Here is a 20958-nt window from a genome sequence, read left to right as displayed (position 1 = left end):
CTCAGCTGGGTTCCACACGCCTTGAAAACAAGGCCAGTGGACCCCTGCACCTGAACCAATCGCTGCACTTTTCGGTACCTCCAATCCATCCTCATAGCGTGACAACAGCTGGCTGCCCAGAGGTTACAGCTGCATCAAAATAGAAAAATTTGAACCCCACTGGGCTTTTCTTATTGGAGGCAGCAGGATCGTGGATGAGATTCTCAAAGCTTACTAGAGGGTACTTAGCCCTGTAACTCCAAGTCATTTCAGTGGGAGTTGGTTGTGTGGCTAAATTCCCCCAGCTGGCTTTGAAAATCTCAACCTTCCTCTGTTTGTTTACTGGGGAGTGTTGCTGTTACAAACCCACATTTCAGCAAAGGATATGCGAGTGCTCGTAACTTTCAAAAGCTACAGGGAATGAAAAGCTCTTTGCTCCAGATCCTCAGCTGCTGTAAATTGGCTTAGCTTTACTGAAGTCAATGGAGCTACACTGATTTACCCCAGCAGAGGATTTGGCTCTTTCAGTCCATATCAAAGTATTTGCTGTTTCCAGACGAAGGCAAGTGAAACACTAATGAATATTGAATAAGATCTGTAGCCAAGGGATTTTAATAAATAAAAATATGTTTTTAAAAAACTAGTGCAGGCCCTTTTACTCTTGTCAACACTTTGTGTTTTGTCTTTTGTTAGATGTGATTGCATCTGCATCACTATGGTAGCTAATGAATAATTATTTAATTTACCAACCTCTGGTGGCAGCATTTTAGTGTTAAAGATATTGCAACGCAGACTCTCTCCCCCCACACCCACGCACAGTCTGTCACAAGGAAAAACTATAAATCCTTGATATTCTTATTTTAGGCTAAATTTGTTTACCTGTCTGTTCAGATGCGACACAAGAGCTTTATTTAATGTGACTATGGCCACAAGCTAAACAGTAGGTGCAGATAAACATGGTTACATTTTTTCATTTTTACTGTCAACATATATCAGCTATCATCTGAGCTACCTGAAATGAATATTGTACCATCTATATCCCTGTGAATTCCTGCAAAACGTCCAGAGCTTGCTCATGTAAATTTGTGCTACGCTTTTAGAAGAAAACTGGTGTTTCTTTTTTAAAGAATAACTGGTCCAAAAGTGGTGTTCTTGGAGCACCGGGGGGGAGGGACAGGGGTGTGTCAGGGGAAGCTTTTCAAACAGATCTTTCAGATTCTGGGACACAACCATGAACCATCTCAGATATTCAAGGAAGGAGTGATCAGAGGATATCAGAGGAGAATGGGGTGGTCTGAGTTCTTTTGGGGGACTGATTTAGGTGGGGACTGGTGGCAGAGATTCATGTTTGTTAACTGATCCCCCTGCTCTGTCTTATCTATTCCAGCATGCTAGAGATTCTCCAGTGGCCCTGAAAAACTGGGACACCCCAGACTGAGGTAAGTGTTTTGCTTGGGGCGGAGGGATCCCCTAGAAGTATGTGCACATGTGTTTGACTCTGAAATGGGAATGGTAGCAATTTAAAAAATCAATTTGTTTTACAGATTGAGCCAGAGGGACCCATTTCCAATGTTTTCATCGGTATTTTTAAATAATGTTGTTCCTGTCTGTTACCCTTGTGTCATTGCTTGAGGAAGTGGGTGTGGGAGAGTGAGGGGGAAAGGGGTGAGCTGCGGCCACCTGTGTCCAGCCTAGTGTGCTCTCAGGCCTGCCCTGAACAGGAAGACCGTGGCTGACTGCTAAAGCAGTGTCAGCTTTCACCTCCTGACTTAGTCAGGCCTGAGCTACCATTGTCTCAGAGGCCCCTTACCAAACCTGTAGGAGGGGCTCTGTGTGCTTTGGAAAACAACATCAAGATGTTGAGTCCCAAACCATACCCCAGCCCTGCCTTCAGGGACTGCACAGAACATAAAGGCACTCTGGGGATTTGACCACACACTGCTTTGAAAATGCCTTGAGCCCCCACAGGTGCCAAGTGCTCTCCCCTCACCCACCTTTAAGCCACTCCTGCTGTCATTTGGGGGCACACAGACTAGATGCTTCTAGCCTGTGTGTAGTTGCTATGCCTGGATTTACTCCAATGTATGTGTGATGCATTTGTAGTGACACAGAGCGGAAACAAAACTGTTTCTTGTTTGCAAAACTAGAATCTCCTGTGTCCCCTTCCCCCCTCTCCAGCCCTGGGAGTTATCTTGACATGGTGGTTGGGCTTTACAGCTGTTGCATATCTGAACTAGCAGAACGAAAGACTTCTAAATTGTGCCCTGTTGTTGGTATATATGTGTGCAGTGATCCAGACAGCAAGTTTTATTATTAGTTACATGAAATAATAGCTGGCTGCATGACAGCCCCAGTTAACCCATGATAAAGTGAAAACAGGGACAGGATAAAAGACAGCTATTGACGGAGGTTGATTAAGGCTAAAATAGGACCCAGATCCACCAGAACTGTCAGATCCACAAGACACCTCTTAGTGTGTCATAACTATAAAGGGAAGGGTAACAACCTTTATGTATGCAGTAACATCAAATCCCTCCTGGCCAGAGGTACAGAATCACTTACCTGTAAGGGGTTAATCTGTTCCATTAACCTAGTTGGCACCTGACCAGAAGGACCAATGGGGAAAGAAGATACTTTGAAATTGAGGAGGGGGGAAGGTTTTGTTTGTGCTCTTTTGTTGTGTGCCCTCTCCGACAGAGAGAGGGACCAGGGCAGGAAAAAATATCTCCTAAAAAGGTCCTGAAATGTTACATCTAAAATTACAGAAATTGTAAGTAATAGCAAGGAAATGCATTAGAGTATCTTTTGTTTTAGCTTGTGAATTTTCCCTGTGCTAAGAGAGAGGTTTATTTTCCCTATGCTAGAGGGGAATCCTCTGTGTTTTAAATCTTTTTATTACCCTGTAAAATTACCTTTCATCCTGATTTTACAGAGATGCTTCTTTTACTTTTTTTTTTTTTTTTAATAATAAAGTTCTTCTTTTAAGAACCGGATTGGTTTTTAGTGTCCTAAAAGACCAAGGGTCTGGTCTGTGCTCACCTTGTTAAACCTATTGGTTGATATATTATTCTCAAGCCTCCCCAGGAAAGGGGGTGAAGGGGCTTGGGGGGAATATTTTGGGAAAATAGGGACGCCAAGTGGTCCTTTTCCTGAAAGTTTGTCTAAATCACTTGGTGGTGGCAGCAATACCATCCAAGGACAAAGGAAGGTTTGTGCCTTGGGGAAGTTTTTAACCTAAGCTGCTAAAAATAATGTGGGTCCCCACATCTGTACCCCAGAGTTCAGAGTGGGGAGGGAACCCTGACAGTCCCTCTACCTGTGATAGCTTCTGCTCTCCTCTACTTCTGCATCCTTGCTCTTCCACCAGAGTGAGGCAGCACAGCTCTGGTAAGATGACTAACAAAATAAGATCACTGCCTCTCCACCTCCTCTGCTCTCTCTGGCTCATTGTTAAGACTGGAACTCAACTCCCAAATTCTAAGGATCCTACTTAATCCACTCCTGTTTGATAATACCCGTACTTTTAAGGAAATGGCCATGATATGCTGCATTACCTCTCACCTGGCTGCCACTGAGTTGTTCAGATTAATTCACTTCTATCTTAGAAGAGGAGACTCATTTGTTCCTTGGTTTCACTGGGATTTTAACTTTTTTTTTAAACTAATGGATTAGGATTTGATAATAATTCGAGTTTCAAACTCCAAGTTCCTTTGAAAATTGTAACTTTTCAGGCAATAGAGCACTCTGTAGTGTTACTCTGAAACCATCCCCTTCAGAGCAAATCAAGATGAGGGAGATCCGTGCATTTCTTTATAGCTGAGTCAATGGCCCAGTGTAAATAAGGACTAGGACTGATCAGAAAATTTCCACTGAAATGAATGGGGGGAAAATGCAATCTCCCCCTCATTTTTGACCATCTCCAATCAAGAGAAATCCACTGAAGTCATAGGAGTTGCAATCCTGGAAAACTGGTCACAGTCAGGTGTATATTCTGGTACTCTTGTGCTGGTACTCTCTGGTATGCTTTAATAACACTGCAGGGGGAAGCTGTAAGCATAGCTGTGTCATCTCAGTGAGACTTGAATAAGTAACATTTGAAATGTTCCTAATGTATGCAATAAACATTAACAAAAGGGGAGAATGAAATAAATTAACTAAATTTCAAAGACCTGTTTTTGTTGCCCATAACCATGGTCTCTGGGCACATTTACAATATTAATATCAGATACAAATAAATATAAATTTCCCACATGGACAGGTCACTGACATACTGCAGCTAATGTATAGCTCAATAACTATGGTGAATAAAATTTGATGTGGGATTAATTCCTTTAAAATTACTGCTAGTGAAGGTGACCATTGGGGGAAAAAATATTTCTGGTTTGATTAGAAGTTCCCAAAATTTTCAACCTTTAAACTTATCAAAATTATCCCAATACTTTGGTATTGTACCTTACAGCTATCCCCTCCTCCCGAAGTCATTTGAAAATTCAATTTCTGACATCACAGAAGACTCAGTCCTTTATAGGCAAGTGTAAAGAGGACCAGGTGGTTTTTAAATCAAAGTCCCCAAACTTAGAACCGGCAGTCTGCTAGAAAACTCCCAATATATATTGCCTCACATGCACTATAAAGTCATAACACAGGATGGACTGTGGATCCTTGTCATGCTGATGTAAGCACTATATATCACACGCTTGAGTGGCTATGTATATGGAAACACAATCATGCTAGCCACATGTTTAGATACTGAGATGCAGCCTGTTATGTATCTTTGCGGTGGCACTGATTTCCTTGTTAAGTGGATTCTTTGGGCCAAATCCATATCTGTCGTCAGTGGTTGCAACTCCAAGGAAGCCAACAAAACTGCACTTGCCTATTCCAGCATGACCCTTTGTATTTACCTTACTTTTGGGGGAAACAAACAAAAGAAATAGTATCAAATTAATCCCTGCAGTTGCATTTCAAACAATGGAGTTACCCTATGGAGAATTTGGGCCATGGTGTGCATTGCATTTTGAAAAATTAAGATGACCGATGGAGAGAATGGCTTGTGGCTGGTCGAGGAACAAGGATAAGCTTGGCCATATTGCTGTATCTACTGATTAAAAGTTCACAGATTTTTAAGGTCAGAATGATATCTAGTCTGACCTCCTGCATAACAAAGGCTCTGGAATTTCCCCAGTCACCTGCAAAGGAAAAGGATTGGTTCAGCTTCTTTATAGTGAATAAGGCCAGAGAGTGTACTTCTTCCCCTTTCTTCCTTTATTTCTTTTTTAAAAGAAAGGTTGCTTTTTACCTGAGGAGTATCTAGTCTTGTCTCCCCTCATTTCATGGGAGAGCTGATCAGAGAACCGGAGAGCTGGAGTGGGAGCTTTTTCAGTTAATTGAAAGGATACTTGTACTGAATTTTTAACAAATCTTTTCTCCCAATTGTTTGTCAGACTAAGAATACAAATAATTTCAGCAGCTCCAGACAAAATGGTTTTACCCAGGACAGTCTTGTCTCGTGCACTAACAGTACCATCTGCTGTCATGACATTTCTTATAGTGTCAGAGAACTTTCTTTAACCCTTTCTTGGTTGTCACAGCCTGGCATGACTAATTCGTGCTCCCTACCTCAGCATATGGATGTACAGTCAACTGAGGTTATCACAAAACAAGAGGGCCATGCTTCTGTAAGCGAATTTAACAAGCGAAAAAGAAAAGCAGGATGATTATCGGTAGTGACCATCAGGGGGTGCGGGGCCCAGGACAAATCAGCCTCCCCAATAGTCTCCTCGCCGTCCGTCTGGTGCCCTGCCCCTGACCGCCGGTCTCCTCCTCACTGCGTGCCCGCCTGCTTCCTCACCCCCCTCCTGCCTGCCTGCCCCTCGCCTCCCTGTTCGCCTCCTCACCCTGCTTGCCTGCCCACCTCCCGCCTCACCTCCCCACCCGCCTCCTCACCTGAATATTGCGTCAAATGGTGTCCCAATTGTATCGACGCGCAGGGCCCCCCAAAGCGTAGGGCCCGGGGCGGTCACCCCGATTTGCCCTCCCCAAGGGACAGCTCTGGTGACCATTATTTCACATATCACAGCAATGGGTGCCATGTAAGAATCTAGATAGAATTGCAGTAATAAGGGACAGTGAACACAGACTAAGCCAGGGATGCAGTAAAGCATAACCCTACAGTCTCTGCCATGCTGCATGTTACAGAAGGGCTACCCACCTGTCACATGACCCAGCCCGGGATTTAAGGGAGGAGTGTGTCCTCCTTCCACCTGTGAGTAGGGTGACCAGCTGAAATGGACAAAATGTCGGGACGCATGGGGGAAGCCAAAAAATTTTTTTTTAAAAAGTGGCCAGAGCCGGAGCTGCCAAAGATGCAATATCGGGACAAATGGCGTACCGACTGTGCATCGGTCGGGATGCAGGACAAAGAACTAAAAATCGGGACAGTCCCGATTTTATGGGGACGTCTGGTCACCCTACCTGTGAGAGAGGCAAGGAAGAAGCCTCTGGGGACTGGGCAGGGAAAGTTTTTGATGTTGTTCATGAGTTTTCTGTTTAGCCAATAGAATTAGGCCCTGAGGCCAGGGTCTGAAACAGCCTTGGGTATGGCTCTGCTTATATGGCCTCGTATTTTATTGTCCTGTTACACAGTGCTTACAAGCAGCAGGCGAAAGTGTGTGTGTTTCATTAGTTAGGAAATACTCCTAAAGTACAAAGAAGGGCATGTTACTGTGTCAGCTTAATGGGATCCTTGTCACTCTCCCAAGTACCAGATCGAAGAGTTACACTTTGCTTTGTTTGAATCCTGGAGTTTGTGAGCATCTGCAGCAGCAGCACCAGGGACATGGAGAGATGAATGCACTTCAGTGGTGGTTATGACCTTCAGTCTACTTCGAGAAGAATTGGGGGTTCTCACAAACTAAAAATGCTCTAAGGCAACAATTTTGATCAGGCAACCGAGTGAAGTACATCCATTAAGCTATAACCTTTAGATCCATCCTATACAATAAATAACAATGTGGGGCAGCAAATCAATACAGTCTGTAACCCACTACTGCCCATTGTCACACTGTAGCATTACTAGAGTGTTCTGTAGCAATGTGGACTTCCTGTTGGACTTCAGTATTGCGAACTATCAAAATGGATTGTGAGTTTCCAAAGTGAAAATAGCTCTGTTCATTAAATGTTGGTTAAATATTGCCTGTTTTCGAGTGCATGTTAGACCGCCACTGAGAAGAAATATATACTACTGTATTAAGCATTTAGATCATTTGAGCATTTTCAGTTCTATTTTTTCTTGTTTCTAAGAATAATGGCAGGAGGGGAAAAGTCTCCGTTAATAATCTCTCTATGCCTCAGTGTCCCATTTGCAAAGTGGGGATGATGATACTTTTCCTCCCACCCCTTGTCAATCATGTCTGTGTAAACTGTAAGCTCTTCAGGGTGGGGACTGTTTCTCATGATGTATTTGTAGAATGCTTAATACACTGGGGCCCTGATCTCAAGGGGACCTAGAGGTGCCATCATAATTCTAACAATAATAAATCATTAGACACAGGAGAACTGTGAACGGTTCCATTAAGAGAAGCACCTGAACGTTTGGATGGGCACCTGAGGCTTATGCAAACCTCTTGGCCATGATTCTCCTTTCAATTACACTGTACTACTCTCATGTAATTCCACTGCAGTCACTGGCTTCACTCCTGATTTATGGTGCCTGTTAGAAGTGCAAAACTGCAGCACAATTCTACAGTGTGAGCCTTGATTCTAATGGGAACTACCCATAGGAAGGACGTACAAGATCTAACTGTTGGACTTCATTCTTCAGTTGCACTGAATTCACACTTGGTACAGCAGGGTGTAGGTACAATAGGCATCACCTTTCTGTTCCTTCTGGGCTGCCAGGGAGCTAAAATGGCCTGTGTCATGGTTTACACCTGTTCCAATGCTCCACCACACTCCCCTTCTTCCCTGACATGCCCTCCTCTTTACTCCTGACAATGCCATCTGCACTGATGTACGGGGACTGTTGCCCCCTTACTAAAACATTCAGTGGGGGTGTTTTGGTTGGCTAGCTCCCAGTACTAAAAGGGGAAGGGTCTATGGGAAATCAGGACCCTGAGACTGATAGTCCTCAAGAACAATGGGGAGAGGCCAATGGTCCAGGTCAGCCTGAATGACAGGGCGGGCAGGCTAATCAGAGAGTCAGGAGGCCAGGGAGGTCCCGTCCTCCATGTGAGCTGGAATTGTCTGGGTAAGACAGAGTGGGGCCCAGCTAAAGAGAAAGCAGGAGTGCAAGCTGAGCTGGGGAGCAGAGATGTGCCAGATCCAGAGAGAGCAGACTTGCCCTGGGAGGAGAGCTGCAGCAACCAGAGCCAGAGGGGCCAGAAAAGCAGCCCAGGAAGCAGGTCAGTGCTGGGAGCAGAGTCACAGAAGCAGCCCGCAGAGCAGACCTGTCCTGGGAGCAGAGCTGCAGCAACCAGAGCCAGAAGGGCCAAAGAAGCAGCCCAGGGAGCTGGAGGCAGAGCAGCAGCAGCAGCAGTGCTGAGACAGAGTGGTGGAGCTGGGGCTGGAGCAGTCTGGAGCTGGGTGCGGTGAGCAGCTGGGGAGGGCGAGGGGGACCCTGGGCAGCAGGACCAGCACAGGGAGACGCTTCAGCCAAGAGGCTCTGCAGGCCAGGCTTGGATCGTAACCCCGACAGGGCGTGGGCGACACTGGGATGAAGGGTCTTACCACTTAGAGCCTGAGAGTGTGTGGCCACCACCAGAGCAAGTGTCCAACCCACAGCTTCCCTACAGCACAGCCAGGGCCTGAGAAGAAGGCCTGGGACTTACAAGGAACAGACTGTGAACTGCCCTGACATTCCAGAGATCCTGTTTGTGATGTTCCCTGCCACAGAGCGGGTTGATGTGTTTCCTTTAACCTTTCCCATTTTTCCTTATTCTTTTTAAAATTAATTGTTGATTAAATAACTTGCATTTGCTTTAACTTGTATGTAATGGTCAGTGGGTCAGAGAAGTGCCCAGGGCAGAGAGAGTACCCCGGAGTGGGGACACCCTAGCCCCTGTCCTAGGTGACCACAGCAGGGTTGGGGGTCGAGCCCCCCTTGGGGTTACGAGGACTCTGCCAGACAGGAGAGTGGAAGGAGAATCTTCAAGGGCAGGGAGGCCACTGGGTAAAGGAAGTGGGAGTGAGGACTCAGATCCTTTTGCTAGCCCTCTTCACCTGGGTAGTACAGAAGCCAGGAAAGTTCCCCACAATAGCGGGACTATTCTCCCGCTTACACTGAGGAATAGAGCTGGCTGGAAAATGAAAATCCATTCCTGCAAAAAATTCCCATTTTTGAATATTTTTCCCATCCAAATCTGGCTGAAAACACAAAGTTGTTTTGCAGGAAGGGATTTCCAGAAAAAGAAAAAATCTGATTTGGAAGAACCAAAATCGAATCATCTGGCCTACCTGGAAAACTCTTATCAATTTCACTTTCTTCCTGCAGGCAGAAAGTGAGATTGACAAAAGCCTTCCAAGATGGCAGCCAGGAATCCATCATGTCAATGTTTCCCAACAGAAAATTGGAATTTTTTTTCAAAATTGAAATTTTCCTGCAGAAATCTAAAATTTTTGCAAAAAGGGCAATTCTCATAGAAAATTCTCAGCCAGCTTTACTGAGGAGTGTGGTCACAGGTGGCACAGCATCCAAGGACTCCCTGTGATGGGAGCAATTCTCAGCTTCCCCTTTAGGGTGGCTTTCTGGCTGTTTTGTGCTACCTCAGTGCAAAGGAGCCTGAACCAGGGTTCAGGAACCAGACCTTGGGTTGTAAATGTCTCCAGAACAGACACTTGTGAGATTTCACTCACTTTCTGGTGAGAAATGCCACAAGAAAAGGTTTTCTCACCGTGTTTGGTGTTTCTAGTCCCAGTCAGAAGCTGCTGTGGAAAAAAAAACTATTAAACAAAATTAAATATAACTTTTTCAAACCTCACTAAATGTGAATCTCTAGCTTCTTCCAAATATGACCTGAGTTTGACTTTATGCATATTTTTAAAATTCAGGTTCTCAGCAGCCTGAATAATTTGCTGCCCACATATCTCTGGGGCACATTTTTGTTCCAGACCTAAATGGTCTGTGTTTACTCATAAATAAAATAGAGAGATGTAAAGTTACCGCCTGCAAAGTAACACAGATTCTTAGGAAATAAATATAGCTGAGGGTTTACTGTCCATATCGCTAGCGGAGTAATGACTTGTCAGCACAATTAACTTCCAAAAGAGACCAAGGGGGGAAATAACAAAGGCTGATCCTGTAGGTTTCTGGGGAGTGATGATGTAGGTTGGAGAGAAAGATGACGCCAGAATGAATTTCATTAATGAGCTCTATTCACCACATTCTAGAATACAAAAGGGAAAGCATAGTTCATGCAATAGTTGGCTTTTAGCTGGGAAGGAGACACCAGCCATTGAAATACATTAGATAGATGTGATCCGCCAAAGCAATGGAATAGCTACAGCAGTGAAGTTTCAGTCCTTGAAAAATAGCCTTTAATGCCACTGAGAGACGAGATGTATTTAAAGGAAAACTTTAGTAATCAATCCTAATGCAACCATAATGCATGGCCATCTTGACTTCAGTGAGGTTCCATGTAGACACAAGGGGACTGCCTGATTTGTAGGGTCCGGGCCTATGTTTGTAGACTGCATTGAGCTGCTCTTCTGGTGAAACAAGAAATACAAGTGCCCAGTATTTTTTTTTATTCATTTTTTGTCTTAAATGTATAATTGTTTGTTCGCTAACACTTACATCTGCTAAAAGCCATAAAAATACAGTTTTACAAAAATTAAGTTAAGCCCATTATTTTCTGGGGTCACGGTGTAGGAGATCATAAGTTTTCAGTACATACCATGAAATGTAATAGCAAGTTTTTGATCCTGTAAATAGACTTGATGAAATGTTAACAATCCTTCTGTATGGTATCTGTAACAAAGCTGGAAGATAAGTGTGATTTGGAAAGGTCTCTTAAATCAGTTTGACTGTGGGCACCATGCCCACAATTTGCTTCATCTTTTAAACCTTTTTTGGTAAATTAATATTTTGGATAATGATGAATATAAATAATTTACATACACAGCTTTCATGTTGTATGCTCACTGAGCTGGATTTTCAAAGGCATCAAGCCAGGATCTAATTCCTGGCTTTATTAGGTCATGAAACAAAATGTGCAGAGAAGATATAATGTCCTTAAGCTGCAACATCAGCATCATCAGACAGACCTAATGCTGCTGGACTTAACAGAATTAGATTTCATATATAGTTAATGAATGCAAATGACACTTAATTTTTACAGCTAGAGATGTAATACATTGTGTATGACACACACATGCAATTGCAAAAATTATTCAGATTTGTGATTCCTGCAGCCCGTGTCCTGTTTCAGCCCTGTAAAATGTACACTGCTGTGGGGAAAGGCTGTAGAAAAATGCCAGCAAGATTACTGTATAATTTAAAGCCACCCGAGGAGCAATATTAAAATATTCATTAGGATGTTACGAAGGTTGCATGTGTTTTTATTTTCCTCTGCTGCTGTTAAAATAGTAAGAAATAGGTAAGAGCTGGTGGCAGCTGCAGGAACAAGAGTTGGAGCTGGGTTCAGACTGATACTGAGCAGCTTCCTGAAGAGAAATAGTTTAGTCTCCTGAGGGCTGTAATACCTTGGTCCCATTCCTGTTGTTGGATTTAATATGTGGATGGCTGGTGTGTTAGTGGCCTGTGACGTACAGGAGGTTGGACTAGATGATCTGATTTTTCCCTTCTGGCCTTAAACTCTTTGGCTCTAAACACTTTCTAAATACCTTGTGGAGTGTTGTATCTTTCAAACAATATATACAGCATTTCTAGTTCTTCCTCTTGGTCCCTGGCCCAATAGAAACACTGAGAAGGCCAAATGCATTCCATGTATAAGGAGGTCAGAGGTGTAATTCCAGTAGAGTTATGCCAGAGCTGACCCTAGGAGTGTGTTGCTCAACAGTGTTCCCTCTAGCCAATTAATCAGCAGGTCTAATGAACTATGAAGAGAGTCCCATCCAGCTCTCCTTGACAGAAGGGGGGAATAGATGAGATTTCCCCCCTTTTTCCATCAAGGAAAGCTGAATGGGCCTTGACATAAGGCTTAGAGATTTGTTGAGTGAAAAGTAAGGAGGAGGAGAATGGAAGGGTCAATTAAACATGCAGAGCGCTCAAAAAAAAAAATAGAAGTCTTAAAAAAAAATTGAAAATCATAGCCTAATACTTCATTCTCAAACACAGCAAAGACAAGAGCAGAATGGACATGAAAAATGGTTCAAATCTAGAGGAGATATCCCATGAATGGAGAAGTCTGACTATGCATTAAACTAGAGGAAGTCAGACAAGCGTAGGACCCTTTCCTAGGCTATAGCCTGACCCTGCACCCGCTGGATTCTGTACAAAACTGCCATTGCCTTTAATGGGAATAAGTACAATTTGTAAAGATACATGTCAATGACCATAACAAATGCACATTTCCAGGCATAGTGGAAGGAAAAAGCACACAATGTAATTTAAAAGAGAAATTCTAGGCTAGCCCACGCATTTATTACACTAATTGCTATTTGACGTCAGATAGTCTTACATTTGGGGGGATGACTTGCCCTACTCCCCTCTCCCACATTAGATGAACCAGCTATATAAAATTCCCTGGAGTATACACCACAGAGGCCACCCAGCTGGACATCTATTCATTCTAAGTAATAAGCAGCTCAACTCTCACAATGTGTGTTTGAGTCCCCACACAGCTAAGCCCTGATAATCACCAGTACTTCATGGTGAGTTCTGAGGTATGTTTCCCCCAGCCACCGCTGGTTTGGGATGGAGGCCATGAACTTGTGGTATACATTTGACCCTTTATATAACTCTTTTGCCTGGGCCACTTGCCACAAAATGATGCTAGCAAATTGGCATCCCCCACCTCTTTACACTGGAGGTGTGGATAGTGTAAAAAGTTTTGCAGGTCATGCAAAAAACGTTTAAGGCTGGCTCTGCTTCTTCTGGAAAAAAGTATTGCCTTCCTGCCAGACAGATGGACCTGTAAGAAGCTGGGGCACTATTTTCAATTGATGTAATTGCCGTACCAAGTTACAACAAAGAGAAAGTGGAAGAAAAAATTGGCCAGCGTAATTTTAAAAATAATTCTTTACAATATATCTAGTAAGGAAAGAGTTGAGTGAAAAAAAATCTGGTGTTTGCTCTCTTTTTCTTTTATGACACCATTTTACTTATGACATCAAGAAAAGGACGATGTCTAGTATTACTCAAACTTGAGCAAGGTTCCCAGCAACTACCACCTGTGAAAGTAGGATCAGTCTTTTTATAGTGAAAAGTGTTTTATTTTAGACCCATATTTTACTACTTCTACAATGCGCTTACAGCAAATCCAACACTGCCATACATCTGCATAAATATTTGATACCTTTAATAGCATATGCAGCACACACTGTGTGGTGACCCTTGGGCAGAAAGACGAAGTAAACTCATGTACCACCTGTGTATATTACATTGCGGTGTTCTGGTAATATGCCAAGGTCTCCTGAAAAACCAATGTAAAGTAACAGTTCTATTCACACAATTTCAAAAATCAGAAGAAAGGATGTACTGTTTAATAATTAAACAAAACTGAGACATTGGTAGGTGATTCACATTATTTATTGAAATAACACAAAAATTATCAACCATTCACAGTCACTTCTATTATAAACACCCGTTCTTTGGGGAATTGCTTACATGAGGAGAAATCCTGTTTTTTAGAAATTTAATAAGCAAAAGAAGTGGTTTTGGGAATATTATAATGCAAATGCCATTCCTGCTGTGAGCAAGAATATTATTCACTCTGGATTTAATTTAACTAGGAGAAGTGAGCTATGATTTTATCTACTAGAAATACACATCTCAGAAAAATTCTGTCCTTTGCCATGGATTTACCTAGTCTTTCTGTGGATTTCAGTATTTTCTGCTAAATGTAACTTACATTTTTTTAAAAAGAAAGTTGCTAGCCCTCTGGATTGTGGAGAAGTGCTCCTGAATGAGAAGCAGTGAAGTACTGTGGTCCAGGTCTTGAGTCCACAGACAGATAGAAATGGTAGCTCTGAGGAACAAATTTTGTTGCATACAACCCAACTTGCCTACCCCTACTGGTAGAGGTCAGAAATCAGAATTTTATGCCACAGGAAATTCTGGTATTTCTAAATTTTTCATCCTGAATAGGGACAAAAAGTCAAAATACTGAATTTTTCCCTGAATGGAAAGTTTAGAAAAATTTCTATTTGGAAATGCCAGAACACTTTATTTTGACATTGTGCATTGATTTGTCTAACTGATTTGAAATGTTTAGTTTTGACTTGGTTTGACACTTAATTTGTGTCCACCTGAGTCATCTCAGTGTCTCATACCCCTACTTTCCTTTCTCGGTTAAGATCCCTAGTTGGACTACGTCTTCCATGATGCACTGCAGTCATTAAACTACTATAATGCAGTGCAGCAGTTCAACCAGAGAGGAGACCATGGTGAATCATGGAAGATGTAGTCCATGCAGGTAGCCTGGCCCATATCAGAGAATGGGGATATGAGACACCCAAACTTCCATTGCAGGGGTCAGCACCACCATGTTGCATGATGGACACCTGCCAAAATTACCAGACTTACTGACTGACATTGGCAGGGCGTGGAAGGGGGTTCTGGGCTGGGGGGGGTGTGGAAGGGGGTACGGGCTCTGGGCTGGTGGTGTGGGTTCTAGCATGGGGCCAGAAATGAGGGGTTTAGGGTGAGGGAGGGGGCTCCGGGCAGGCGCAGGGGGTTGGGGTGTGGGGGAGGGAGGGCTCCAGATGGGGGTACAGGCTCTGGGGTGGGGGTGGGGATGAGGGGTTTGGGGTATAGGAGGGTGCTCCAGGCTGGGACCAAGGGCTTCAGAGGGTGGGAGGGGGATCAGGTCTGGGGCAGGGGTGTAGGGAGTGGGTGTTCAGGCTCCATGCAGCGGTTACCTCAAGCAGCTCCCAGAAGCAGCAGCATGTCCCCCCTCCGGCTCCCACATGGAGGTGCAGCCAGGTGGCTCTGTGCACTGCCCTGTCCACAGGTGCTGCCTCTGCAGCTCCCATTGGCCGTGGTTCCCAGCTAATGGGCTGGAAGCGGCAGAATCAGCGCTTGGAGAAAGGGGAGGAGGGACAGAGGCTGGGTGCCTGCAGAACTGCTTGGTCACGCCTTCGCCAGCTACAGCAGGGATGGCAAGCCACCCAAGGTGAGCGCCCCCACAACCCTAAAAATTTTTACACAGACACTTGTGTCCGTGTACAGACACGTTGCCGATCCCTGTGCCATTGCAGCTGAAGTTGACACATATTAATATCAATGAAATGTTGTCATTTAGTCTGACAAACAGAAATTTTCAGTTTGGGTCAATGTGATCCAAAATGAAATAGTCAGTTCAATTTTCCAATAGAAAATTGAAAAAAATTGACAAAATGTAAATTTTTCCACAGAAAATTTTAATTTGCAGAAACTGCATTTTCCATACCTCTTCCTCACCCCTCCCAAAAAACCATATAGGCAGAACATTCCTGATCAACTCTAATCACTACCTCTCTCCTTAAAAGCTAAGCAATCTGTGGAGAAACTGATAGACAGCCCTATGCGTGCTGGAGAAAGGAGGCCAAGAGAAGGAGTTGTGAGTGTGATCTTCAGAGGAAGCAGAGGGGCAAGGTTTCTTGGGGACAGTGCTTGCTGGAGTGGCACACTTTGGGATTTCTGAGCAAGCAAACTGCTTGCTGTTTGTTTCTTCTTTGTTCAAGGAAACAAGACTATATATTTTTGTAAATAAACAAGATTACATCCAAAATATATCTGACTCCTAGAACTGTCTCATCCTAACAGAAATAGTCCTTTACGGCCCTGAAGTTTGGATAACTACTTGGGCCAAAGGGGCAACAATATATTGTATTTGCAATGCAAGTTTTGAATGTTTGACATATTAAACAAGATTATCTAGTATTTTCTTTTCTTTTTATATCAAGAATCAGTGAATCCAAATATTTAGAATTTGGGTGGATTCATGTTAAGATTGATTCTGAATAATGCAATTGTCTCCTCCCTTATTTATCATCAAGTATGTTGCATCTACCATCTGTGCAATCCATTTGCTCAAGAATAAGAAATGTATGGAAAGTGAATAGTTATTTTCAGGGGGACAGAAATGCCAGTGAAACGAGGATAAACCCTCTTATGACCTATGCCCTATAATTACTTCTAGTTGGATACTATGTTTCAGATGGAGGTGAATTTTGAAGGGAGTAGGTGAAAGTTAGGGACTGTCTCCAAGAATTACCACCTGGGTACATTACCTGGAGAAACTCCTAACAGGGACCCAACCCAGCACAAAGCTGCTGCACAACATCATGCAGTGCAATCAGAGTGGGGGAAAGGGCTTTTAAGAGAAAGGTGCTTTACTGTTTCCTAAATGCTGAGATTTGGAGCATAGGAAGCTGATATGTGATTGGTTAATCCCAATTGTTTGTCAGCACACTGTTGAATCAGAGTGATCCAACATGTGTTCTCTCTATATTGCACAGATTAAATTAATGATATAGGAATGTAGCTTACTTAGCTATTTTCATGAGAAGAAAAATAAACATCTTTCCATCATCACTCATTATATGCAAATAAAGGGTGGTACAAATGAAGCTTTCACAGGAATGGACACTGTAAAGAAAGACATCTCACTATTAATACCGGAGTAACTCTGCCCATCCATGTGTTAAATCTATGAGTATGGCCACTGTGAATAAGGGCCAAAATGTTCAAACCTGGGCACCTAAATTTAGGCACTTAAATTCATATTTAGGCACCTAGATAGCTGCCTATCTTTGGTCAAGTTGTTGCCAGAAGCCTAAGCAGATCAGGTTGAGTTTGGCATTCCTGCAGTTAATACGTGCTGGGCCTTTTCTCCAACCATCCTTTCACCCGAGAGCTTACCAAACACAGCGCACACAGCAGACACAAACTCTGGCTCATTTGCTTCTTTCATATTTCCCATGAGTGAAAATATTGTTAATATTGACACAATTAGAGGGCAAGCTATGCAGACGTACAGCAACATCAATAATCTCCAAATCTGCTAGTCAAGTGCTGCAGAGAATTGGTTGGGCAGGACAGGAAACTCTCCACATTAAGGGCATGGCTACACTTGCAGATGTAGAGCGCTTTGAGTTAAACCAGCCTTCGGAGAGCGCAGTAGGGAAAGCGCTGCAGTCTGTCCACACTGACAGCTGCAAGCGTGCTGAGGCGTGGCCACATCTGCAGCACTTGCAGCAGCATTGGGATTGGTGCAGTGTGGGCAGCTATCCCAGAGAGCACCTCTTCCGGTTCTGCCGCTGTGGCTTGTGGGAAGGGGGCAGGGGGTGCGGGGCATTCTGGGTCCTGTCCCAACGCCCTGTGATGCATCGGTTTGCATCCCAGCAATCTCTCTGCTTCCATCCACAATTGGCGCCATCTTTCAACGTTTTTTGTACTGCGCGCTCTGTCTTCCCTTTCGGTTTGCGGGAATGGAGCCCGAACTGCTGAGGAGTATGCTGACGAGTCTCGCCAGCACGTCACGTTTGGCAGTCGAGTTACTCCTTAAGATCCAAAGTGACAGTGAGGACTCCGACGATATCGACGCGAGTCACGCATACAACACAAGATTGCTTGTGGCATTCATGGACATGCTCACCACCATGGAACGGCACTTTTGGGCTCTGGAAACAAGCACTGAGTGGTGGGATCACATCGTCATGCAAGTCTGGGATGACGAGCAGTGGCTGCAGAACTTTTGGATGAGAAAAGCCGCTTTCATGGGACTGTGTGAGGAGCTCACCCCCCACCCTGCGGCGCAAGGACATGAGATTGAGAGCTGTCCTGACGGTGGAGAAGTGGGTGGCTATTGCAGTCTGGAGCTGGCAACTCCAGACAGCTACCGATCGGTTGTTAACCAGTTTGGAGTGGGGAAGTCGACTGCTGGAATCGTGTTGATGCAAGTTTGCAGGGCCATTAATCGCATCCTGCTCAGAAGAACCATGACTCCAGGTAACATGCATGATATTGTGGCTGGCTTTGCACAGATGAGTTTCCCTAATTCAGAGGGGTGACAGATGGGACACATATTCCAATTCTGGCACCAGCCTACCTAGCCTCCGAGTACATTAATCGGAAGGGCTATTTCTCTATGGTTCTCCAGGCGCTTGTGGATCACCGTGGGCGTTTCATTGACATTAACGCAGGCTGGCCTGGAAAGGTGCATGGCACATGCATCTTTCGGAACACTGGCCTGCTCAGGAAGCTGCAAGCCAGTTCTTTTTTCCCAGACCAGAAGATCACCATAGGGGAAGTCAAAATGCTCATTGTGATCCTTGGAGACCCCGCTTACCCTTTAATGCCATGGCTCATGAAACCCTACACAGGAAGCCTTGACAGGAGTGGTTCAACAACAGGCTGAGCTGGTGCAGAATGACTGTGGAGTGTGCTTTTGACCATTTAAAGGGCCACTGGCGCTCTCTGTATGGGAAGCCGGACCTGACCAATAACAGTATCCACACGGTTATATCCACATGCTGTACCCTCCATAACATTTGTAAAGGGAAGGGTGAAAGATTCACTCAGGCATGGAACTCGGAGGTTCAACACCTGGAGGCTGAATTTGAACAGCCAGAGAGCAGGGCTATTAGAGGGGCCCAGCATGGGGCTGCAAGGGTTAGGGATGCCTTGAAGGAGCAATCTGAGGCTGAAAGCCACCAGTAATGTGTGGTGCCCTGCATGGGAGTGAAGTGCAGTGGTTCCAATGCTAGTAGGAATCTGTGTTTGCTACGTATGATACACTGACTTGCAGTGCCTGTTGCTTTCCTGGGCCAAGGTATCTTTTATGTTATGCAATCATAAAGAATGTTTTCAAAGCAAAAAAAGTCCATTTAATGAAAAGAAAATGCATTTACGGAAAAGAAACACAACTGCTTGGGAAACACAAAGGGTAAGGGGGTGGCATGGGGAACGGTACAATCACAGGTTTACGTATGTCCTGTTATCATACTCAGCCTTCCTGTCTGGAGTGCTGTGCAATGAGTGCTGTATTTCAGGATGGCTGTACTGCGTGGTGATGGGGGTTGAGTGCAGTGGGTAAGGGTCGTAGTTTTCAGGGCTGTGTGGTGAAGCTACAGGTGTTGGAGGCAGCTGGTGGGGATAAGAACCCAGATGTTGGGGAAAGTGGGTTGGAGGTGACGTGGGGGCACAAGGGAAAGAGTTTTGGGGAAGGGCTGCAGGGGAGTGGGAGCGTGCGCGGTAGTGCTCCGCCTGCATGACTACGAGCGCCTGGCTCGAATCCTCTTGGCGCTCCATGATGCTTATCAGCCACTCTGTGCTTTGGTCTGCATTTTGCTGGCAGACCATCCTTTCACTTTCCTGCCACTCCTGCACTTTTTGATTTTCATTAAGGGAGTGCTGCATGACTTCATGCAGCATGTCCTCTTTGCTTCTATGTGGCCTCTTCCTGATTCTTTGCAGTCTCTCGGCCAGTGGTAACACGGATAGCTGAGATCTCAGGGTTGTATCTGTAAAGGCAAAATGCAACACTTAACAGAGGCAGCATTGTTCACACCAAACAGAGCAATGATTCCCCCGTACTTAAGGAGGGCAAGCACAGTCTACGCAATCTCATAATTTGCCCATCCCAAAGTGAGCACACATAACCCACAGGAGCCCCAAAATGGTGAGTAAGCACAGGGTCAAGGGGGACTGATTCTTTCATGACTGTACTGTCCTCTGGGTTTCTGTGCCTTGGGGAGAGCCAACAGCTGCAGGGAGCCCCTATACTGAACAGTGTCCCCACATTTTCCACAGGAGTTCGTCCTGGAAGATATCTCACTGCTGAGGGTGACCTGGGAAGCAAGGGAGGGTCTTCTACTACAATGCGGCTTCCGCCCTGGCCAATATGCAGCTTGCCTGTGTGCAGCAATGGTCCCCCCACCCCTCACGACAGTGGCGTGGACATGTTAGCCTGAGTGGGATAAGGACCACAGTGGCTCTCCCAAGAAACCTGCGCAAGCGCATTGCGCAAGTTCTGGATGAGACCTTTGAAGAGATCACTGAGGCTGATTACCGCGATGTGAGAGAGCACATCAACGCCCTACTCCCATCTAGACATGCATGTAGCCCTAACCCTCCTTGCCCCAGGAGCCCGCACCGAATAACTTCCTTCCCAAAATAAAAGCCACTTACTGGGAACCTCCTCCGGTGTTTGTCCTCCCCCAAGCACCGTCCACTGCAACTGGCTACCTTCCTCCTGGCTTGAGAACAGCTCCTGGCTGCATGCATCTAGGGATGCTGGGGTGTCTTGCTCCTCCTCAGCACCCTCGCTCCTGCTTTGCTCCTCCTCCTGCTCCTCCTGCCTTGTTGGACTGTGCTCTGAAGGATCCATGGTGGTCCCCGGCGTGGAGGTGGGGTTTGCACCCAAGTATCGCATCCAGCTGTTTGTAAAAACAGGAGGTCGCAAGGGCAGCACCAGAATGGCTGTTTGCCTCACGGGTTTTGCAGAAGGCATTCCGTATCTCCTTCACTTTAACCCTGCACTGCAGAGCGTCCCGGTCATGGCCCCTTTCCATCATGTCCCTTGATATCTGCCTGAAGGTATCATAATTCCTATGGCTGGAGCGCAGCTGGGACTGGACAGCTTCCTCCCCCCAAACACTGATGAGGTCCAGAACCTCGCCATTGCTCCATACTGGGGATCGCCTGGTGCGTGGAGGCATGGTCACCTGGAAAGATTTGCTGAGAGCACTCCACGCCTGGCTGAGCAAACAGGAAGGGGATTTTCAAAATTCCCAGAGAATTTAAAGGGTGGATCTGATGGTTGGTCACCTGAGGGCAGGGCAGTAGAGTTCAAAGTGAATAGCAGAGTTGCTAGA

At 45.0% G+C, this 20958-nt stretch overlaps 1 long non-coding RNA gene across 1 annotated transcript in view; it reads left to right on the top strand.

Moving 5' to 3' along the window:
* Positions 1–808: 808 nt before the first annotated feature.
* The window catches only part of LOC141984097 (uncharacterized), a 33662-nt gene continuing 13512 nt past the window's right edge, over positions 809–20958 (top strand). Inside the window, exons 1-2 of the long non-coding RNA XR_012638642.1 lie at positions 809–919; positions 1367–1418. This is a non-coding gene — a long non-coding RNA (uncharacterized LOC141984097). The remainder of the gene's footprint in view (positions 920–1366; positions 1419–20958) is intronic.

The sequence above is a fragment of the Natator depressus genome, chromosome 3 (genome assembly GCF_965152275.1).
Source record: "Natator depressus isolate rNatDep1 chromosome 3, rNatDep2.hap1, whole genome shotgun sequence".
NCBI lineage: Eukaryota > Metazoa > Chordata > Testudines > Cheloniidae > Natator > Natator depressus.
The sequence above is the reverse complement of the archived record's forward strand: the minus strand, read 5'-3'. Positions and strand labels throughout refer to the sequence as shown.